Genomic DNA, 19,876 nt, shown 5'->3' on the forward strand with positions numbered 1-19,876 from the left:
TGCCCGGAACGTCATTGGGGAGGCCGAACAGTGTGAAAGCAATGCGTATTTGCGCGGGTCTCGAGCAGAACACTCACTCATTCACACTCTCGAGCAGAATGAAAACTGTCCGAACTCTGAACGGCTGTTAGGTGTTTTGTGTCTATGGCTTACTGGCAGGCAAAGGTGAAGTTGAACTGAGATTTAATTAGGCTCCAACCAATACAATGCAAAAAGGCAAAAAACCCGACGTTTCGCAGCCGGCTCGGCTTTTTCTTCAGGGGTGACAGTGGCCACGCTGCAGCTTCATCTTATAGTCTCACATTTGCTGGCCTCGCACAAAGCCCCTCGCTGCGGCACGTAATCCGTGTGTGTACACCGAGGGGAGAGTGCCAAGCCAGCGATTAACATTCCCAGGTGTGCGTTGAATATGCCACGATTCAAGGAAAAGCCGCTTCCTCCAGTTCGTTTCTCTTTCGAGGATGGCCGTTCCGGAGAAGTCAATTTTGTGGTCGGCCATTTCAGTGTTCGGCGACTGCGCTGCGAACTCTATTCTGCCTCCGGACGTCGTTCTTGTGTTGCCTAATCCTCTCCGGCAGGTTTTTGGTTTCACCGATGTACGATGCGTTGCACCCCGCGCACGGAATGCGGTAGACGAACCCGGGTGCCTTCTCTATAGTCGTCCGGTCTTTGGGGCGGGGGATTAAGCGGCCTATAGTTGTCGAAGGCTTGTGCGCTATGTATACTCCTACCCCTTTGAAAATTCGGGCCAAGGCCTCGCTTGTTCCGGGGATATACGGCACCGGCACGCGTTTCAGGGGTCCGGCGGTTGAAGTTCTTGAAGAGTTTGTCACCCTCTTCTGCTCTTTGCGGCGGGTTACGGAGTGAATGAACTTTTTCGGGTAGCCGTTTTTCTTGAGGTCCGCAAATACACGGCTTACTTCTTTCTTACGTTCTGATTCGGACGAGTCAGAACGTAAGAAAGAAGTAAGCCGTGTATTTGCGGACCTGAAGGAAAACGGCTACCCGAAAAAGTTCATTCACTCCGTAACCCGCCGCAAAGAGCAGAAGAGGGTAACACACTCTTCAAGAACTTCAACCGCCGGACCCCTGAAACGCGTGCCGGTGCCGTATATCCCCGGAACAAACGAGGCCTTGGCCCGCATTTTCAAAGGGGTAGGAGTATACATAGCGCACAAGCCTTCGACAACTATAGGCCGCTTAATCCCCCGCCCCAAAGACCGGACGACTATAGAGAAGGCACCCGGGTTCGTCTACCGCATTCCGTGCGCGGGGTGCAACGCATCGTACATCGGTGAAACCAAAAACCTGCCGGAGAGGATTAGGCAACACAAGAACGACGTCCGGAGGCAGAATAGAGTTCGCAGCGCAGTCGCCGAACACTGAAATGGCCGACCACAAAATTGACTTCTCCGGAACGGCCATCCTCGAAAGGGAAACGAACTGGAGGAAGCGGCATTACTCGAATCGTGGCATATTCAACGCACACCTGGGAATGTTAATCGCTAGCTTGGCACTCTCCCCTCGGTGTACACACACGGATTACGTGCCGCAGCGAGGGGCTTTGTGCGAGGCCAGCAAATGTGAGACTATAAGATGGAGCTGCAGCGTGGCCACTGTCACCCCTGAAGAAGCCGAGCCGGCTTCGAAACGTCGGGTTTTTTGCCTTTTTGCATGGTATTGGTTGGAGCCTAATTAAATCTCAGTTCAGTAACTTCCCAACCAGACAGAAGTCTGTCGAAATGTTCACTTTCAAAGGTGAAGTTGGCCGTTCAAACGTCACAGGGTGGCCGCTTTTTTCTTGAGAAGTACGTGTGGTGTCAGCCGCGCCTGCTACGAGGAGGGTGACTGCCGCGTGCCGCCGGCTATTAATTTCTTTCACTGGAAAGGGAGAAGGTCGCGGCCCTGTGGGAGCTCTCCGTACGCAAGGCGCGTGTAACTATAACCTGCAAACGCCATTCGAGGGAGCATTCTGTAGAGTCGACGGATGACTGCTTATTTATTATTTTTTGAAGGGGGGCAGGCGCAGTCGTCACACCGACCAAAAATTTTCCTTAACTTTGGGTGAAGGGAGCGAGCGGCAGTGCGGGTGGCAAAACCTGAAGCTCGCTCCCAGAACACTACACGCGAGGAAAAGAGGGAAAGGAAGCATTTTGAGAAGTTGGTCGCCACAAGGGTCGCGAACCCTTTCGAACTGCAGAGCACTTCGTTTTGACGAACTAGTGTGCGCAGGTGACTCGGACGGAAGTGCAATTTTGCGTAGCTTTAAATAAACATTCAGACATTACGGAAAGTTGTACACAAAAGTGACAAGTTCAGCGTCTTTACAGTGTCGTTTCTTTTTTTTTTCAGGTCACATGCCCAATATGCTTCTGTATTTGTTGACGCAGATTTAAAGCGTTTTGCTATTCCTCTAATGCATGTTCTGCTGTGGTTTCCTGGGGAACGTGCCAGGAGGTGCGGCAACGTCAGCGTTTGGGAGGCAGGTGCAAGCAAACAGAGCACCGACGATATGCTGACCTCATTGTTTGCAAATGGCTTACATTTTTTTCGTTGAGCAGTGTTGTAGTAGATAAAGTTCGTACCAAGATACCTTGTGTTCTCTATCTGTAGGTGTGTTGTTGATTCAGTGTTTTTATTGCCTTATTAACGTGTTCACACGTATATCGTCTGTATTTAATTTTTATGCAATAAATTGACTGTGCAGAAAACAATTTTTTCACGGTTCGCCATTCAACGTTTAAAGTGGCAAAAGACTTGAAATTACGTAATCCTAAACGAGAAAGAAAAATGCGGCCTGTGCGCTGCCAAATATAGTAATAAATTCCTCTGCAGCGCTTATATCAAGCGCACAAAAACAAAAAAAAAACCCTCGAATGCAGGTCAACACTGTTCCCAACGCGCCCCCTGAAAACTCCCAGTTGGAGGGAACAATACACTCTTATGGTACCCCTGAAAACTCCCATTGTAGTGGCACTAAAATGAAACTCTCATATGCTACTGAAAAAACTCTGGAAATAATGGGAGTAAGGCGAAACTCCCATTGGAAGGAGTTTTGAAAACTCCGAATTGGTACTGAGTTATGCAACAAGCCATTTACTCCCATTCCGGCTTATTTGTGTTCTGTTTGTAGTTAGCACTTTCTTCTTCGACCGTTTATTCTACCTGTCATCCCCGCCTAAACATTGTTGTGCGTGAACAATTAAGGCTGGCCCATGAATGCCAAAACATTACTTGTGTTCACGTTTTATAAAAACTCTGTTAATACCCTACCCAAAAATTTACGAACAAAACCTTGCACACATTTTGTTTAAAATATGATTATTTCATCCGACTAATTACTCGCCCAGCTTTCTCGTAAGTGCGAACAGTGTGGCTAGTGCCACCCCTGTCAGCTTTGTAGCACTAAGGCCGAGAAGATAGTCGATGACTATGTAAATGCTTAGCGCCTGGTTGGTAGCACAAGTCGACTACCCAATGCAGAGAGAATGCAATAAGAATTTCCTGCACTGGCTGGCCGACCTTTAGGATCTGGTCTTCAACCAGCACCAAGCAGTAACCAGCCTCTGCACTAGCATGCCACACCGCAAGTGGATGCTTTGCAAACAATGGGGTCTGGAAAATATGGAAAGAAAAATCTGCCAAATGCAGTTTGTATGCATAAAGTAGTTAACTTGGACTAGCACCAATCGGCTTATTTAACTTCATGAATTTTACTGAAAAATGGTGATGTATTTGTAGTCCTGAAAGAGCTCTGGATATATACCCAGTCATCTCCTAAATTGTTTGCGCTGTAGTTCTAAAAAAGTGTGAAAATACGCATGCCCCAGCTGGTGTGGTCAGCCGCTAACCGTTGGATAATGTATATAACCTTCAACATTTTTCCTATACAAAGCGATGTAAGCAACTAAGAAAAACAGGGTGCAGTTACGAACACTGCCCTGCAGCTCTGTAGTCAGCCATCATTGTGATAGAGCACAGCTGTGCACGAAGATTTTAAAAAAGAGCAATGGAGTCACTCGAAGAAAACCTGGTCAATAATCTTTGCAGTGCTTTAGAGGAGAAGACAGTAGTTTTTTTGTTAATTAGAAATACTAGTCAATCATTATCTAACTGTATTAGTACTTCCCTAATCATCAAAGCGTCAGTGAGGCGCTTGTACGCACCCACGAGAGGAATATAACAGCGGCATTTTCAGAGGTGATTAATTGCGTACTCATTAATTCTGGGTGATAAAACAGCTAAATATTAAAAATACCAGGTGATGGCGCTGCCGCCGTCATATATATATATATATATATATATATATATATATATATATATATATATATATATATATATATATATATATATAATATATATATATATATAATATATATATATATATATATATAAATATATATATAAATATATATATATATATATATATATATATATATATTTATATATATATATATATTTAGTAGTACCTCGTTAACTCGAACTCGCATATCTCGAAAAATCGGCTAAGTCGAAATTTTCCGCGCCACCGAACATTTTCCTATACGTCCCATATATATTTTTCCCTTTATCTCGAAGCATTTTTGGGTCGGATTGCGGATAACTCGAAATCTTGACTGGGAGTGGAACTAAAATTCCGCCGCCGGACCATTTCACAAGATTCGCGCGATGCTGCCACGCCTGAAGTCCGTCGATTTTTTTTCTTATTTAACCGCGCCTGCCATAAGTTGATGCTTTCCGCGAACGCGAAGTGCGTGAAGTCTCAGCCCAGCGACATATCAACTTTGTCAAGCAACCCTGTGGCACGTCATGTGACACATACGCTGAGCAGGGAGGCCCTCTGCCCACGCTTGGCGTAGTTTGTCTCGTTCGCTGTGTGCAGTGCACATGATTTTCCCTGAGGTGTGATTTCCGTTCATCTGCGCAAACCACGCGGTACGGATTTTTCGCTGACTGTGAGTGCAGTGCTCGTGATTTTCCCTGAGGTGTGATTTCCGTTCATCTGCGCAAACCGAGAGGTAGGGATTTTTCGCTGACTGTGAGGAGCGGCAACTTAGCGCGAGTGCGGCAAGCGTGGCGTCAAAGCAGTGCAAGTACGACCGCAAAGCAGACGAGCATTAGGCAGTTTTTCTCTGCTAAATAAAATGGCAGTGCGGCAAAACCCAGCCGGTTAGTCTCTTGTATGTTATTTGTTTCTCTTTTAAACCTGCACGAGAAGAAAGATTAGAAACTACCGCTGAAGAGCCGATAAGTAGTAGTGACTTTTCTGAAGAGCGCTCATTTTTTCCGGTGATTAGCGCAACTTTGCTTATCTCGAAAATCCGTTCCCGATCGCAAATCCCACCATAAATTCTGCTGGGAAATAAGGTGGGCATCCTGGGAAATCAGGTGGGCATGGTGATCAATACTGGAAACTTACCTGGGCAACGTTTTTAAAGCTGGGAGCAGGTGGGAATAATGGCGGTAGGTTAGGTGGGCACCTCGGCTATCCTGGGCAATACTGGTTGCCTTACTGGTCAACGTGACCCACCACAACCATGCTGGCGTTAATAGTGTTGACTGATCGTCTGCGATGGGGACGCCCTTTTTTCTCCTTGGCAATGCCCACCGTCGTTTGCCGTTAAAATGCGCTAACAGTGAATAGCGCCATGAGCGTTCGAAAAAAGCGGTATAGACATCGACAGCGCCCATGCAATTTGTTGTGAGCGGAGCATGTTTATATTCGCACGTAAAGTATTTGGAAGCTTAGTCAGTGATATACCTCCAGGCCTAGAAAGGAAGCTTCACTTGAGTAAGCCGACCTGCGTGCGCACAGGCGTGCATAACGCGAACTTATCTAATATATGAACTACAAGATGATATGCCGGCCTCTGCATGTATATGAAAAGATGCAACACTACGAAGCCAGCGAGAGACCCGCCACCGTCGTTCCTAGCCGTTGTCGCCTGCAGCCCCCGTCACGCCATGAAATAGCTCATGGAACACGTACTGTTTGCTTACAGAACAGGCTCTCAACTCCTGCTGGATGTAAGTGGCACCTGACCTTACCGTTCACCGACAGCTTAGGCGTCCATGACAATGCTAGAGTTTTATTTATTTTTAACGCGTTTTGAACGGCGCGCGTCACTCGACTCAGTTGGCCGCCGGCAGGGGGGCAGCGCGACACAGACATCGGCGGCGACGTTTCGGCGGCTCGCTCGGCTCCCACCGTCATGGCTGCGTGCAGTGGTTCTACGATTCGGTAAATGCTCAGCGGCGTGAAATTTCTGGTTACGTGATGACTATGGATTTATCTACCGGACGAACAAGTACGGCTGGGCAGTTAAGGTAAGTGAAACGTCGTTTACTAGTCCAGTGTATTTAACGGAGCACTGTTGTCGAGCCGGTGCCGGCCCTTAGGACTGACGTTCTGTCTGTGCAACGTATCGCTCGCGTTGGTGTGCGATATCTATCATATCGGCGTTACGCAGATTTGGCATTTGACAAGCGACCTTTTCCGTCTTGTCACGTATGTAAGCAGCACTTGCTCCAAAGCTTGCGCCTTGGGTTGTGCGAAGTAGAATCATGTGTCATTAGTCAAACTGACCGCACCGAAAACGCTACCGCCTTGTTCTTCGCTATGAGCCACCCAAAAATACCACTTCCCTCCAGCCTCCAGGTTATAAAAATAATGCGTAGCTGTGTAATCGGCTGAGTACTCTCTTTAGGAGAACTGTACACTAACAAAAAAAAAGGTAAAACGCGGGGTGTGCCTTGAATTCAGTCTAGAGCAGGGTATCGGAGTATATTTAGGGCCCCCTAGCACGCTCCGCACTATGAATGTTTCAGTATTAATGTGTTCAATTATGAGCGTGAATAGTGTTGTGCACCCGTCAGCCGCCTCGGGAATATGCATTTATACGAATTTTTATGCGACCACGTTGAAACATTGCGCGTATCGTGCCTCGTCTAGACGTTGGCGTGCTACGGACGGATAAACGGCGTTGTTGTAACCAGGTGGCCGCTGCCTTGCGCGCGCTGTAGAGGTCAAAACTTTTTGTAAGTGGCAATAAAATGTGCGTTCAGACTCTCCATGTCGAAAGGGGTTTGCCTTCTGGTTCTCCCATGCCCATCCAAAGTATCATATTCCCCGCGAGGCACTCCTTTCATTTCATTCCTAATTGTGAAAAGTTACCTTGCAGAAGCGCAAGTGCTTCAAAAGAGCATGCCTGTTTTATCTGCGCTGGCTTTTTCGGTAGTGATCCGCGGCCATTGCAGTTCTTCTGATAGATACAAAAAAAAACAGTAGTGTCGATATTTCAGTGCATTTTTACGAAACCAGGGTGGTTTAAATTGGGAGGATCCCACAAATTCGCGCATCCCGTAGTCTGTGTGCAGATTCAGTGCGTGGAACCCCCAAACTAAAAAAGGGGTTCTCAGTTCTTTTTCATGTAAATAAATGAGCAGCTGCTAAATGTCTTGTGCATTCCATCTGGGAACGTTTTACCTTCAGACAAACTTCCCTGATATGTAAAGCCCAAGTTTTGCACCCCTGTATACAACACTTGTGTGAACAGACCACATTCCCGCATGCCTCTACACATCTTTCGAGTGGCGTAGCTTCTGAATGCGCAGAGCGTGTATATTTCAAAATAAATGTTTGCCTTATCATTTTATTTTTTGTGCTATTATTGCGGTAAATGTTACTGTTCTTACCAATAATTCTCAGAGAAAAATTAGAAGGATCATTTGAAATATTGATTGCTGATATTCATGCCCCGTGGTTTTTGCCAGTTACGGCATCTTTACGCTCAGCCTAATGTTGTATAGGAGTGATTTTCATAATCTACCCTACAGTGGGCAAGGCAGCCTGGTGATCTCTGTGATTCTGCATTTGGGTGCACCAGGTTCGAGGAAAAATGACTGCATCTGGCATGTTGGTTGATAAAATCTGCATTTTGCAGGCCATTGGCCGCTTGCAGGCAGAGAAGTTGCTTTGAAGATAAAGAACGGGCACGACGTACTCCCAGTCAATGGGCGAGACTTCTCGTGGGACGTTGAGTGTGTTCGGGCCTAGTAAAAAAATGGTGACCACATTGCTTTTCTGCAGTTGTGAATTGTCTTGCATTATGTTCCTTCTTCAATTTCAGTAAGCTGAATTTGCCTATTTTAGTTTAAGGATTGTTTTAAAAAGCATTTGAGCCTTAGCAGTGTTACTACTTTGCTTATAATGTTTTGACACAGATAAGGTTGACCGATCAGATGGCTAGGTAACATAACGAAGTCTAATTTCCAAACTTGCACCATCTTTGCACGCATCTAGATAAGTTATCACTGCTTTCATCATATTGCTGCCTAGAACTGTTTCAGTTTGTCATTAAACGTAACGAGGCTTGGTGTTGGCTTTCGGCTAGCGTGATGGTGTCTGCTTAAGCTGAATTTGCCTATTTGAATTTAAGGATTGTTTTACAAAGCGTTTGAGCCTTAGCAGTGTTACTACTTTGCTTATAATGTTTTGACACAGATAAGGTTGACCGATCATATGGCTAGGTAACATAACGAAGTCTAATTTCCAAACTTGCACCATCTTTGCACGCATCTAGATAAGTTATCACTGCTTTCATCATATTGCTGCCTAGAACTGTTTCAGTTTGTAATTAAACGTAACGAGGCTTGGTGTTGGCTTTCGGCTAGCGTGATGGTGTCTGCTTAAGCTGAATTTGCCTATTTGAGTTTAAGGATTGTTTTAAAAAGCATTTGAGCCTTAGCAGTGTTACTACTTTGCTTATAATGTTTTGACACAGATAAGGTTGACCGATCAGATGGCTAGGTAACATAACGAAGTCTAATTTCCAAACTTGCACCATCTTTGCACGCATCTAGATAAGTTATCACTGCTTTCATCATATTGCTGCCTAGAACTGTTTCAGTTTGTAATTAAACGTAACGAGGCTTGGTGTTGGCTTTCGGCTAGCGTGATGGTGTCTGCTTATTTACTTCGGGGTTTGTTCTTATGTTTTGGCACATCTTACAGCTTTTTAAACCTGCAACACCGGTTGAGCAAAATAGTGAGCTTGATGTGCTCAATTTATTATTAGTTTTCTTACCCTGTGAACAGTTTTGTTCCACCATGAACATGCACATAATTTAACCGCATTTTGAAGCAGAAATATAAGATGTTACAAGTGTCAAGTAAAAAAAGATGGAGGTAGTCTTGTAATAGTTGGCTTTATCCAAAAAACGAGGAGGAGAGCCGTCACGATACCACAGCCCGAATTGGGAGGCTAAGAGGTGTTGACGTACCTAACTAGCTTGTAATTAATATGGAGCTATAACTGCAAATTAGTTTTATGCATGACTAGGATGGCATGCACTTAATGATGGCTAAACGAAGTTATCTTTAACCTTTTTCTTCATGTGAGTGACCGCAAGCCTTTGAACTATAGAGAACAAGTTGCCAGTGGGTTATTCAGGATTAAGTGTTGCAGGTTTCAGGTTTCACATTTGAGCTGATGGGAACTGAGGAGCTGTTGGCCATGGCACGTTTTTTTATTTTTTCAAAGCAAGGCTTCTTTGGGCTTCATAATCACCCACGGCAACTTAAATTACTAATGTGGATGTGTGCCCCCTCTCATTGAATGGTTAGTCTAGCAGCAGACATCACATCTGGAAGTGCGGTGAAGCATGGTGATGGTGATGAACAGTAAAAAAGGAAAAAAAAACATCAGATGGCCCACCATATTTTCTTTTTTCTACCGGGCCTCTCTTCATTAATGATCTCCACGTGTGCTCTGCTGGTTCGTTATGTCAGGGTGACGTGGGCATCGAAACAAACATGCTTATTCTCATCTTAGTGCTTAGAAAGCTTTTACTGCTTTCCAGCTCTGCACTTTTTCCTCCCACTTGTTTGGCAGTTCCAGTTAATTAGTACATGTGGACATAAAAAAAAGCTGGCGAAGAATCGGACAAACATATTTGACGCTGATCACGCTGCAAGCAAATGGCTACCAATGATGGAGTAGAGGAGAATAACCTTTGCCGGCTGCAGGCTAGTCTCGAGAATGTGCACCTGCTTCCAGGGCTTTCTCGTAAAACAAATTGGTGGCAGATGTGCGGTGACAGTAGAATATGCTACTAAGATCCACTGCACTTCTGTCCTGATAATTAGTGCCTTCTGGTGCACAATTCAACAATTATTGCCCATAATAGCATTGCTTGGAGCAGCCAGCTAACCACACGGCTGACCATTTTTCTTAGGAACCCACGTGGACTTTCAATGCATTACATTGAGCCTTTATGTTTGCATTTGAACTGTTTCAGTATATTGAGCCTGATCCTCATTTGTATCTGCTTTTAGCAGTTGCAGTGCCGGTGCGACCACCACCAGGTTCGCTTGCTGGAGGAAAGGTGTTGCTGGAGCTGTGGTGTCCCCTCTTCCCTTCCTCCCTGAGCCAGTTTTGAAAATGTTTGCAGCTGTAGATGGGCAGGTAAGCAGAATTTTTTCCCTTGTCGTTGCTGTACACTAATGAATCATAAGGAGACAAAAAACCAGAATTTAGCCTGCAATTTAAATCTCGGCAGCACTTTTCTTTTAACTTACCACTTCAGCTGGATGCATGCACAGCACTCAAGAGCAAAGTTCTATGAACAGTTATTTCTTAGAAAATATTGGTTCTTAAAGTATAACTGCACTTGAATTTTTGGCCATGCAAGAATGCTGTCTAATAGTCGACATAAAAAGAACGGTAGCGTCAACAACTGGTTTAAAACCTGATTGCACACAGCACAGACGGTCCAATAAATTGGGGTTTGGGTTTTGGGAACCGATGCTGAGAACGGCAGCCGCTCCCGACAGCCTGCAGATACGTGCCGGAAGTGGCTTGTTTCGCACTTTTCTTTCTATGGAAGAACAATACTTTGTCGTGGCTAATTATGTCGTGAAAAAGCAGTGAAAAACGTGTACAGTAAGAAGTGTAACGTGTTCCTACCACACAAGTCGCAGTAGACAATGTGGCCTCTGTACTAGCCTTGGCGCTTCGAGTTTACGAATAGTGGCCTGATTGCAGCAGCTATTTGTAAAAGATGAATGACCTGGTTTCAATCGTGTACGCATAAAAATAACCCGCACGAAGCAGTGATACAGCACTCCAGAGTTTTACCGTCGCACATTTCAATAGCTGTCCTGCAATAAGCTATTCTATTAACACTGTTTTCTCAGTTGCATGTGCTCGGTTATGGCTTACTTCAAAAGCATTAAACAAAAATTTTGGGTAGATTAGAATTTATTTTAAGAAGCAGATTTGGTTGTTGCGGATGCGGCTTGCTACATTATTGTGTACGCGTAGGCCCGGCCAGAACTGGGAGCGCTGAAGACCAACCGCCCAGGTGGGCAGTCGTGTTTGATCAGCCATTTCATACTCGTGGTGATGATGGCACTGATGATGATGATGGTGCTGGTACAAAACTTCCCCCAGTGTGATAAATAGAAATGAAAGCACGTTATGGTCAATCTGCCAGTATATACTCATAGACACTGGAATGCTGGACTACGGACTGGCTTTTATGCAGCATTTTTCTCCCATGCGCGCTGTTTGAACAGTGCAACTGTTGTAGCGGGCTGTAATGTGTGGCGCTAATGCGTTTAAAATACCCAAAAAATGCCGAGTGCTCGTGAGCGTGTGCCTTGAGTAACCGCCAACTGACCCCTGCATGCAGAGTGCCTTTAGCAAAAAAAAAAAAGCAAAATGTTGGAGGAGTGCCTTGGGTTGCCTAGCGACCAGCAACGCCACAGTTGCTAAACACCTGCTCCATGAAACCTCGACGCAAATCGAGGAAAGCAGCGCGTGCGTCGTGCATGTAAGCGCACCACTGCGCCCCAGCTGTTGTCAAGTGGCGCATGCAGTGCTCGTCAAAAGGACCACGACGATATTTTTGCATATGATGACTACTACTACCACAGTGCAAAGCATCGCGGAACATGTAAACAGACAATTTCAAACTTGTACAAACGTGTGCTGCTGGGTTATGCAGCGTTCGCGTAGAAAGAAATCCTGCAGCTTCACTATGGCTCAATCCTTGCATGACTTAGTGCAGTGAAAGAAGCCAAATGTCGGTGAAACATTAACATTAATCAACTTAATTAGCATCCCAGACACCAGACCACACAGCCAAATGGTTGAGAGCAAAGGAGTTCAAAAAGTTCTTTAGCAAACGATTGTCCCTATGTGCTCTCCATTACCCTTCGAGCTGCATTAATTGATTGTTGTTGTATTCGCCGACGCTACAAAGGCGATGAGGCACACTGTAGTGGAGGGCTCAAGATTAATTTTGACCACCTGGGGTTCTTTAATGTGTGCCAAATCTTGGAACATGCACGCACTTATGCTTTTCACCTCCAATTAAAAAAGTGGCCACCGCACACATTGGGCTTCATTGCAAAGTTGGTTGGCACGCATACGTTGTACATTCTTTCATCACTGAGTGGTCATTCCTCTTTTGGGGTCTAACGACGACACCGAGCAAAAAAAAATTGCTTCCAATCCACGCTTTAAAGGTGGTTGGAAAGCAAAGCTGTAAACGACACCCACAATTGCCCATGCCGTTTGTTGAATTCACAAACGTGGCAGTGCAAAGAGTGAAACCACATATTCTGCCAGCCATTATCTGGAATTCACGGGGGCGGCGTCCCGATTGCAGCAGCGTTGGCCATGGCCGGGCTAGAGCGCCGGACGCCGCCGCTGTATCCCGGCCGTGCGTCAGCAAAAAGAAAACGGTGACGAGTGTTTTTCTAAGGGTGAGACAGCGGAACCTCGTCATTCTGATGAGCTAGCTAGGGGCTACACCACCGCACGACACAAGCGCAGACACCGAAGCAATTCGGCATGTGAGCTTAGTGATTCCCATTTATACCGATAACTAGTTAGCTTAGTAAGGTTGAGAATTGCGAGAAAGCTGAGGGAACTTTTATAATCGCTATTTATCAGATCCTGTTGATTCTTTTGCCTTCTGTAATGCCTGTTAAAACATAACCAAATTTGTATTCAGTAATTTAGAAAACAGAGTCCCATTTGTGGCAAGCACTGCGCAAAAGGTAGCGTTTCTCTAGTGACCAGATGTCTGTAAAGGGGTCTGTACATTTTGTTTTCCTGCCCTCCAAACCAATCCTAAACATATCTTTGGTGTATGGCCACTTAATTCTGTCGGATCTGGGTTACCCAGGAGGTGCTGTAGAGCAAGTTAGAAAATTCGTGTGAAGGAAGCGTGCAATGTACGCGAAGCTGCACAAGAACAGGCCCAAACAACCGTCGCTAAAGCAGATGACAAAGCCAGCGGAATGGTTTAGCCAACGTGCCCGCCGGGGTGCACAGCTCCGAAAGCAACTCCGGCGTTCGGGGAACGCTGGGTAATAGCGCCCTTTGCCGCTCCATCTACACAGTGCTCCATGAGTGAAAAGAGCCCTCCTCCTCCTCCTCAGCCACGTTGGGAGTTTCTTGTTGCGCACTCCACGAAGAAACCGTTGGCTGGTAGAGGCAGAAAGCTTTCTTTTAAAACGTGTCCGCATTTCAAAACAACTACACATAATACTTGGCCGAGTTTCCAAGCATAACCAGGCATAATCTTAGTTGAACCAAAATTAAGCTAGGTGGGGCGGCCGGCTTTGCTCTTTGCCCATCTACGCGCCACTAGGGTAAAATTGGCCGGGAATCCAACCCATGCCCTTGTGCTCGGCAGCGCAACGCCTTAGCCACTGAGCCACTGCGGCGGGTGTGTGTTATCTTTTGGCCTACCAAAACTTCAATAGTATAGCAGCGCAGTGGTTCGCGGTGGTTCGCTTGCGAAACAGTGGGGACCCCACGATTGAGCATATGTTGATCGGTGTCATTATGTCAAACAATTTGTACTTGTATGTACAAGTCTTTGAACAGTTATATGCTGCCTTAGGTAGGCCTTTTTATCTCTTGTCGTAGCTGGCATGTTGTGCGGAAAGAAGGTGTTAAAATATGCACTATGCAGAGAAACTAAACGTACATCTAATGCAGCGAGGCCACCTTTTTGCATATCAAGAAAGTTCTGGCAAAATCGAGAAAACAGTGGCAGGGGAAAAGTTTTGAAAGAGGCTTCACGGACCCCTGAAGTGCTCTCGCGGACCCCCATTTGAGAACCAGTCGTATAGCATGTTGCAGAGCACGACAACATTTATTTGATCAAATCTTTGGATTTATGTGACCAGTAAAGTTTGGTTACATTATTTAGCTTTCTAATAAAGTAAGGTACAACCTCAACACAGGATATAGTACTTTATACCTGATTCAAAGAGCGCAAGTTGATCAGTTGGGATTTTAAAATTAATTGCTTTGTTTTCTAATTGCAAGTGCAGATTGGTCCAAATGTGGATGTGCCTGACGAAAAATGGACGTGGCTGATGCGGAACACATCCTATGGAGACTTCTGCCTCGATCTGGCAACCCTACAGAAGCGGCGGTACAGGATGGACGGGGCAGACCTTCTACAGCATGGCATGGGCGATAGAGAAGACAGCATCTTTCATCAATGTGGAACTTGAAAAAGTATGTGAACATCTATATTATCCTGCGCTTTTTAAAAAAATAGGTCAAGATTATATTGTCAATTCATGTAATATTTAGAGCATATAAGATGTTTCCAACTGGCTGACACGCCGGTTTTGAGTTGGTATTTTTACTGGGGAATAGGTATTAATTACAGAAAAAAAACGTGTTCCCAGCTCTTCAACTTGAGTTCAGGCTGAGGGGTAGTTTCTAGTTAAAAAATGGGAGGGGACTTCAGACATTTATGATTGTGGGAAACAACACGCTGGAAAAGAACAGGACAACAAAAAGGGGAAGAACACTAGTCCTGACTCGAACTAGTGTTTATTAGGCAACAGAAAGAATGCGCATATACATGCAACTACGCACCTGCACAGAGGGAGAAGAAAAGACGGATGCAGCTTTGCGTAGGATAATGCGCTAAAAAGACAAGAAGTTGGAAGAAAAGGGGTGTGGAGAGGGGCTGACAAGTCACGTGAGCATATGGCCAACTAGCTTGGCTTTTTTTTTTTTGTGGGACGTAATCGAGGTCTGGCTTACGCAGTCACCTTTATAGACCATAATTGCCTGGCTCTCCCTGGGCGCAGCATTTTTCCGTGATCAATGTGCTGCCATGCAAGCACTTTGTGGGGGAATGTGGGCACGCCAGCTGCCGCCCCCGCAGCGTGGCATCGCTCGCATCGTGGACTGCATATCGTGCGTCTCGTGTGGCTTGAAAATTGGTAAGCGCCTTCCCATTTGATGTATCATGCCACAGTTAGCTTGTTCAGCAGAGAGCACATTCAAGGGAAACGAGAACTAATTCTTATGCGAGGCTTGACCATGCTGCACAGACTGTGAATGCAGTGTGTGGCATGTTGTTTTCGACAAAATCATGACTTGTGTGGCTCTATTTTGTAGTGCCAGACTTCTTGATGCCCACTGTTGTACCCGGGTTATTACAGCCGCTTGCTTTCTTTTTAAATCCCACCTCCAAGTCACCATGCCCTGCGTGAAATACACCATGTATGGAAGCTACCCGTTCAAGCATGACTGCGCTGCTTTTGACTGCACTAACAACCAACACAACTGCAAAGTCTTCATGCAAGAACTAACCCACAGAAATAGGCGTATAGATATTGTACGATGGTGCAAACACACAGAAGCATAAGGAAGAAAAGACACAGAGCTTGCATGTTTTTTCTTCCTTCTGTCTGTGTGTTAGCACTGTTTTACGAAATGAACTTAGCCAACTCCCCCAATTTAATACTTTACTCAAGCGTATACATGTGCGAAGTCTATAAATTTTCTGGAGGCTTGCAGCGCTGCGCAAATGGGTCTTCATGTTGAACCGAAAGTACTTCCTATCCAGCAGCTTGGCACGAGCAGCAAAAAAGAAAAGGTGTGGCACGCCAGTTTAGAAGGCCGTTTATTGACCTAAATGCAGTTGCTGTCAGAAACTCAGTTTTTCTAGAAGTTAGCTGTGTTTATTTTACGAGGCCAAGGTCTGCGAAAATCAACCCTTTGCTTGCGTTGCAGCACGGGTATGTGAAATGGGCGAGTGTGCAGCTAATCCCTCGAGTATGGCAAAGTCACCTACAACAATTGACCACAAAAGGGTAGTGCAGCAAAATAGATCCTCACAGGCCACAATTTGAGCGAGAATGATTGACAGCACGCTTGTAAATACCCAAAGTCAGCAATGGACGTCAAGGGGGTCAGTAACAGGTTTCTAGAAGAAACATGCAGCCACTCTTTTTTGCTCTTTGTGCCAAACTGCTTGATTCAGTGTTTTCAGTTCAGCGTGATGACCCATTTGCACAGCACCGTGAGCCCCAGGAAAATATATAGGGTGATTAGACTTCATGTAGGAGTAAAGCAGTGAATGACACACTTGGAGTGAAGTAAGGAAAAATACGCAAGCAATGTGTGTCTTTCTATTATGCTTCTGTGGGTTTGTCTCATTGTATATCTATACGCTTATTTCTTCAGGATATTTTTGCACTAATATTTTGTGCTTCAATTGCTTGTTAGTGCAGTCAACAGCGGCGCTGTCACACTTGAACGGATGGCCTCTGTGCATGTGAATTTCTGTCTGAGCACGGGACTTGAACGTGGGAATTAAAAAGACGGCAAGTAGCTGTAAACACCTGGGTATAACAATGCACATTAGAAAGACTGGCACTACAAATTGTGGGCTAACGTACGGGATAGCAGAGGACCCCGGCTAGCTTCGCTAGAGAAAGTGCTACGAGCCGTACACTAGCCCTGAGGAATCCGAAGACTCGCGCACGGGTTCGGGTTCGGCGCATCGCATGGGGTCACGAAGAGGTCATGGCTCACGCGATGCGCCGGCCGCCCAAAACGGCGGCTCCTGGTTCGCGAAAGCATGTGCAGACGAGGCGTAGGGAAACACAGGTCCCTACAAAATCGAACCACATAGTTCGTGATTTTGACGAGAATGCGCAACACCCTTCATTCACGACATGCGACACGCTGTGACACACTGCATCTGTGTGCAGCGTGGTCAAGCCTGGCATAAGAATTAGTTCTCGTTTTCCTTGAATGTGCTTTGAGGCAGTAAGCTGTGGCATGATGACACATCAAATGAAAAAGCATTTACACATTTTCACGCCATATGAGACGCACAAAATGCATTCCAACGTGAGCGGTGGCATTCGGCTGGGGCAGCGGCTGGTCTACCCGCAGTACCCACAGGAAGCAGCCGGACGGTGCAGCCCAAGGAGTGCCGGAATATTTTGATTTATAAAGGGTAATGTTTAAGGCTTCTACTATATTCCTAAGCATCCGATTTCTATGCTCGAAGAGCCCCTCATTATCACCGAATCGAGGTTTGCATGCACACTTTTCTTCACTGTGCGGGTAAATTTGCATACGTGTGATGTTTTATCGTCTGTGGGTGCTCTTTTCAGCAGCTCCCATATGCCCCACGTACACTGTTATGCAAGAGAGCAGTATCTGGTAAACGACACGCATTTTACAAGGCACAAAAGCACGCGTGTGCTTGACTTTGGAAGTTGTAAAACTGGCGTTATGTGGACGCTATTTGTTCACCAACAAACAAAGCCTGCCTATTTTGTTCTTAGCTGAGAAAAGGATTTGCACGCCATATCGAGACCCCACATTTTTCAGCCCATGTGCCATCTTGTGCATGTAGGGCATGACCGCACGTTTCACGAGTTCCTTTGCTGAGTTGTCTTGCCGTACATGCACAAAACGGCACGCAGGCAAAAAATGTGGGGTCCCTATATAGTATGCAACCCTTTTACTCAGCCAAGAACAAAATAGGCCGGCTTTATTTTTTTCATTGGTGAACAACAAAAAAAACGTTCACACTGTGTAAACACACGTGTGCTTGTTGCCTTGTAAAATGTGTGCCGTTTACCCAATACCACTGTCTTGTGAAAGAGAGTACATGAGGCAGGTGGAGCCCTTCTTAAATGTAAGACTAGAAGCGCACTCGCGGACGATAAAAGATTGCACGTACGCAATTTCACCTGCAACTTGCAATAAGTGTGGGTGCAAACCCTGTTTCGATGATAGCAAGGGGCACTTCGAGCTTAGAAATGGAATGGTTAGGGAGATACTAGAAGCCTTTTACGTGAACATTTAAAAAGCTGACTGCGTAAGCCACACCTTGATTACGCTCCACAAAAAAGAAGCCAAGATTGTCGGCCATATGCTCAAGTGATTTCTCAACCCCCTCTACACACGCTTTATCCTGTGTTTTCTTGTTTTTCAGTGCAATATTGTTTGCAAAGGTGCATTAATATTTTCTTCTCCCTCTGCGCATGTGCGCACCTGCATGTGTTTTTCCATTTTGCTAATACAGGTTGCGGGTCAACGCTTGTGTTAGGCCTCTTACTGTTATACTATTCCTTTCCACGCCCTGTGGTTTCCGTATGTTAATGAAAGACAGAAAATATTTTTAGTGAGAACTATATTTCCCGTAGTTTTTTTTTTTTGTCAATGGTTTTCACTCGTTCATCCTTAAACCAGGCTGAGTTCATATATCAGAATAAGAAGGCGACTTAAAATGTTAATAAGAAGGAAAGAGCATGTTTTATTGCGAACAAACAAAACATGGAAGGTCTGTGTGAGTTTCCTTGACCAAATATGTGGCCTGCCTTCTACTTTCAGAATCCCCTGGTGAAATGTGTGTCAACTATGCCCTCAAGTACCTGTGGAGGTTATTTACAGAGGCGAGCCGCCGTGAAAAGAGGGTCTGTGCACAATAAAATGAAGCTGTGGTGTGAGCGCACGGTTTCGCATTACTTTTTCCACATTAAGCAGCAAAAGTGTCCCGGCAGCCACGCATTCTATGCATATTCTGTCAAGACGGCTGCCATTCCAGAAAAATTCACGACCCACTATTCTCCCTGTGACGCCTATGCCCGCTAGACGGGTATGGCGCCATCTGTACCACCATGCCCCCCAAGTGACGCCTGAGCCCGCTAGACGGGTATGCCACCATCTGTACCACCATGCCCCCCAATAGTGCCCGCCAATGCCCGCCAGCGGCGTGCCCGATAGTGCCCGCCATTTGGCATGGCGGGGTCTCCACTACAATAATCCACTATTTTGACCGGCAGCAGCTTCCGCTATGCCCGGCGTGGCGGGATTTCGGACAGGGTTTTTATATATATATATATATATATATATATATATATATATATATATATATATATATATATATATATATATATATTCAGAGACGCGTCAAGGACAGCCGTCACACAGAAGGACACCGGAGAGACAGTCGACACAGCGCGTTTGTTCCAAGGGGCAGCCCAGGACTCCAGCACAAGGAATGATGATGTGGATGGGTATGACAAACAGATGAGGTACGACGTGATGATGACAATGGCCGTGAGAAGCAGACGGAGTGCAAGCTGCACTAGACACAGAAGTAACAAGCACCTTCCATGTGTCCCTGAAGCGAGCACTATCGCCGCGCCCACACTGAGGCTCGGTTGTGTTCCCCAAATTCCTCTTATTCCCGCACTTCAGAGTTTACGACAATTCAACATCCAACTAAAATGTCGCCATGCAAATACAAAAGAAATTTACTACACCGCTTGTTATAAACTTCGCCGTTGAATCCGCCTGGTCCTGGCCTACAACTGTAGCCGCGTGACTGGATTTCAGGTGCATGCAAAATTTTCCCTCGCAGAAAGTTACTGCTCCTTTGGGATGTCTCATTAAACGGGGTGATTCGCAGTTCCTCGAGAAAAAGACAAAGTAAAACAAATATGGGCGTGTTTAGCGTTCTATATATAAGACGGAGCAATAAGGAATGCTAAAGTTTTGTCCAGGGAAAACGAAACTCG

At 45.6% G+C, this 19,876-nt stretch overlaps 1 protein-coding gene and 1 long non-coding RNA gene across 5 annotated transcripts in view; one reads left to right on the top strand and one right to left on the bottom strand.

Annotated features, from left to right (window-relative positions):
- LOC144167402 (uncharacterized) overlaps window positions 1-19,876 on the bottom strand; it is a 74,846-nt gene that overhangs the window by 33,864 nt on the left and 21,106 nt on the right. The gene's annotated exons all lie outside the window — the stretch shown is intronic.
- LOC144167401 (uncharacterized) lies at window positions 6,179-18,807 on the top strand. Of its 2 annotated transcripts, none has more exons than XR_013321984.1 (5): window positions 6,179-6,327; window positions 7,944-8,066; window positions 10,337-10,466; window positions 14,357-14,546; window positions 18,687-18,807. It is a non-coding gene; the product is annotated as an uncharacterized LOC144167401 (long non-coding RNA). The 2 variants fall into 2 exon arrangements; XR_013321985.1 differs by having other exon boundaries at window positions 10,340-10,466.

This window comes from Haemaphysalis longicornis, unplaced genomic scaffold (genome assembly GCF_048455015.1).
Source record: "Haemaphysalis longicornis isolate Haplotype H1 unplaced genomic scaffold, Haemaphysalis longicornis Haplotype H1 scaffold_2, whole genome shotgun sequence".
Classification (NCBI taxonomy): domain Eukaryota; kingdom Metazoa; phylum Arthropoda; class Arachnida; order Ixodida; family Ixodidae; genus Haemaphysalis; species Haemaphysalis longicornis.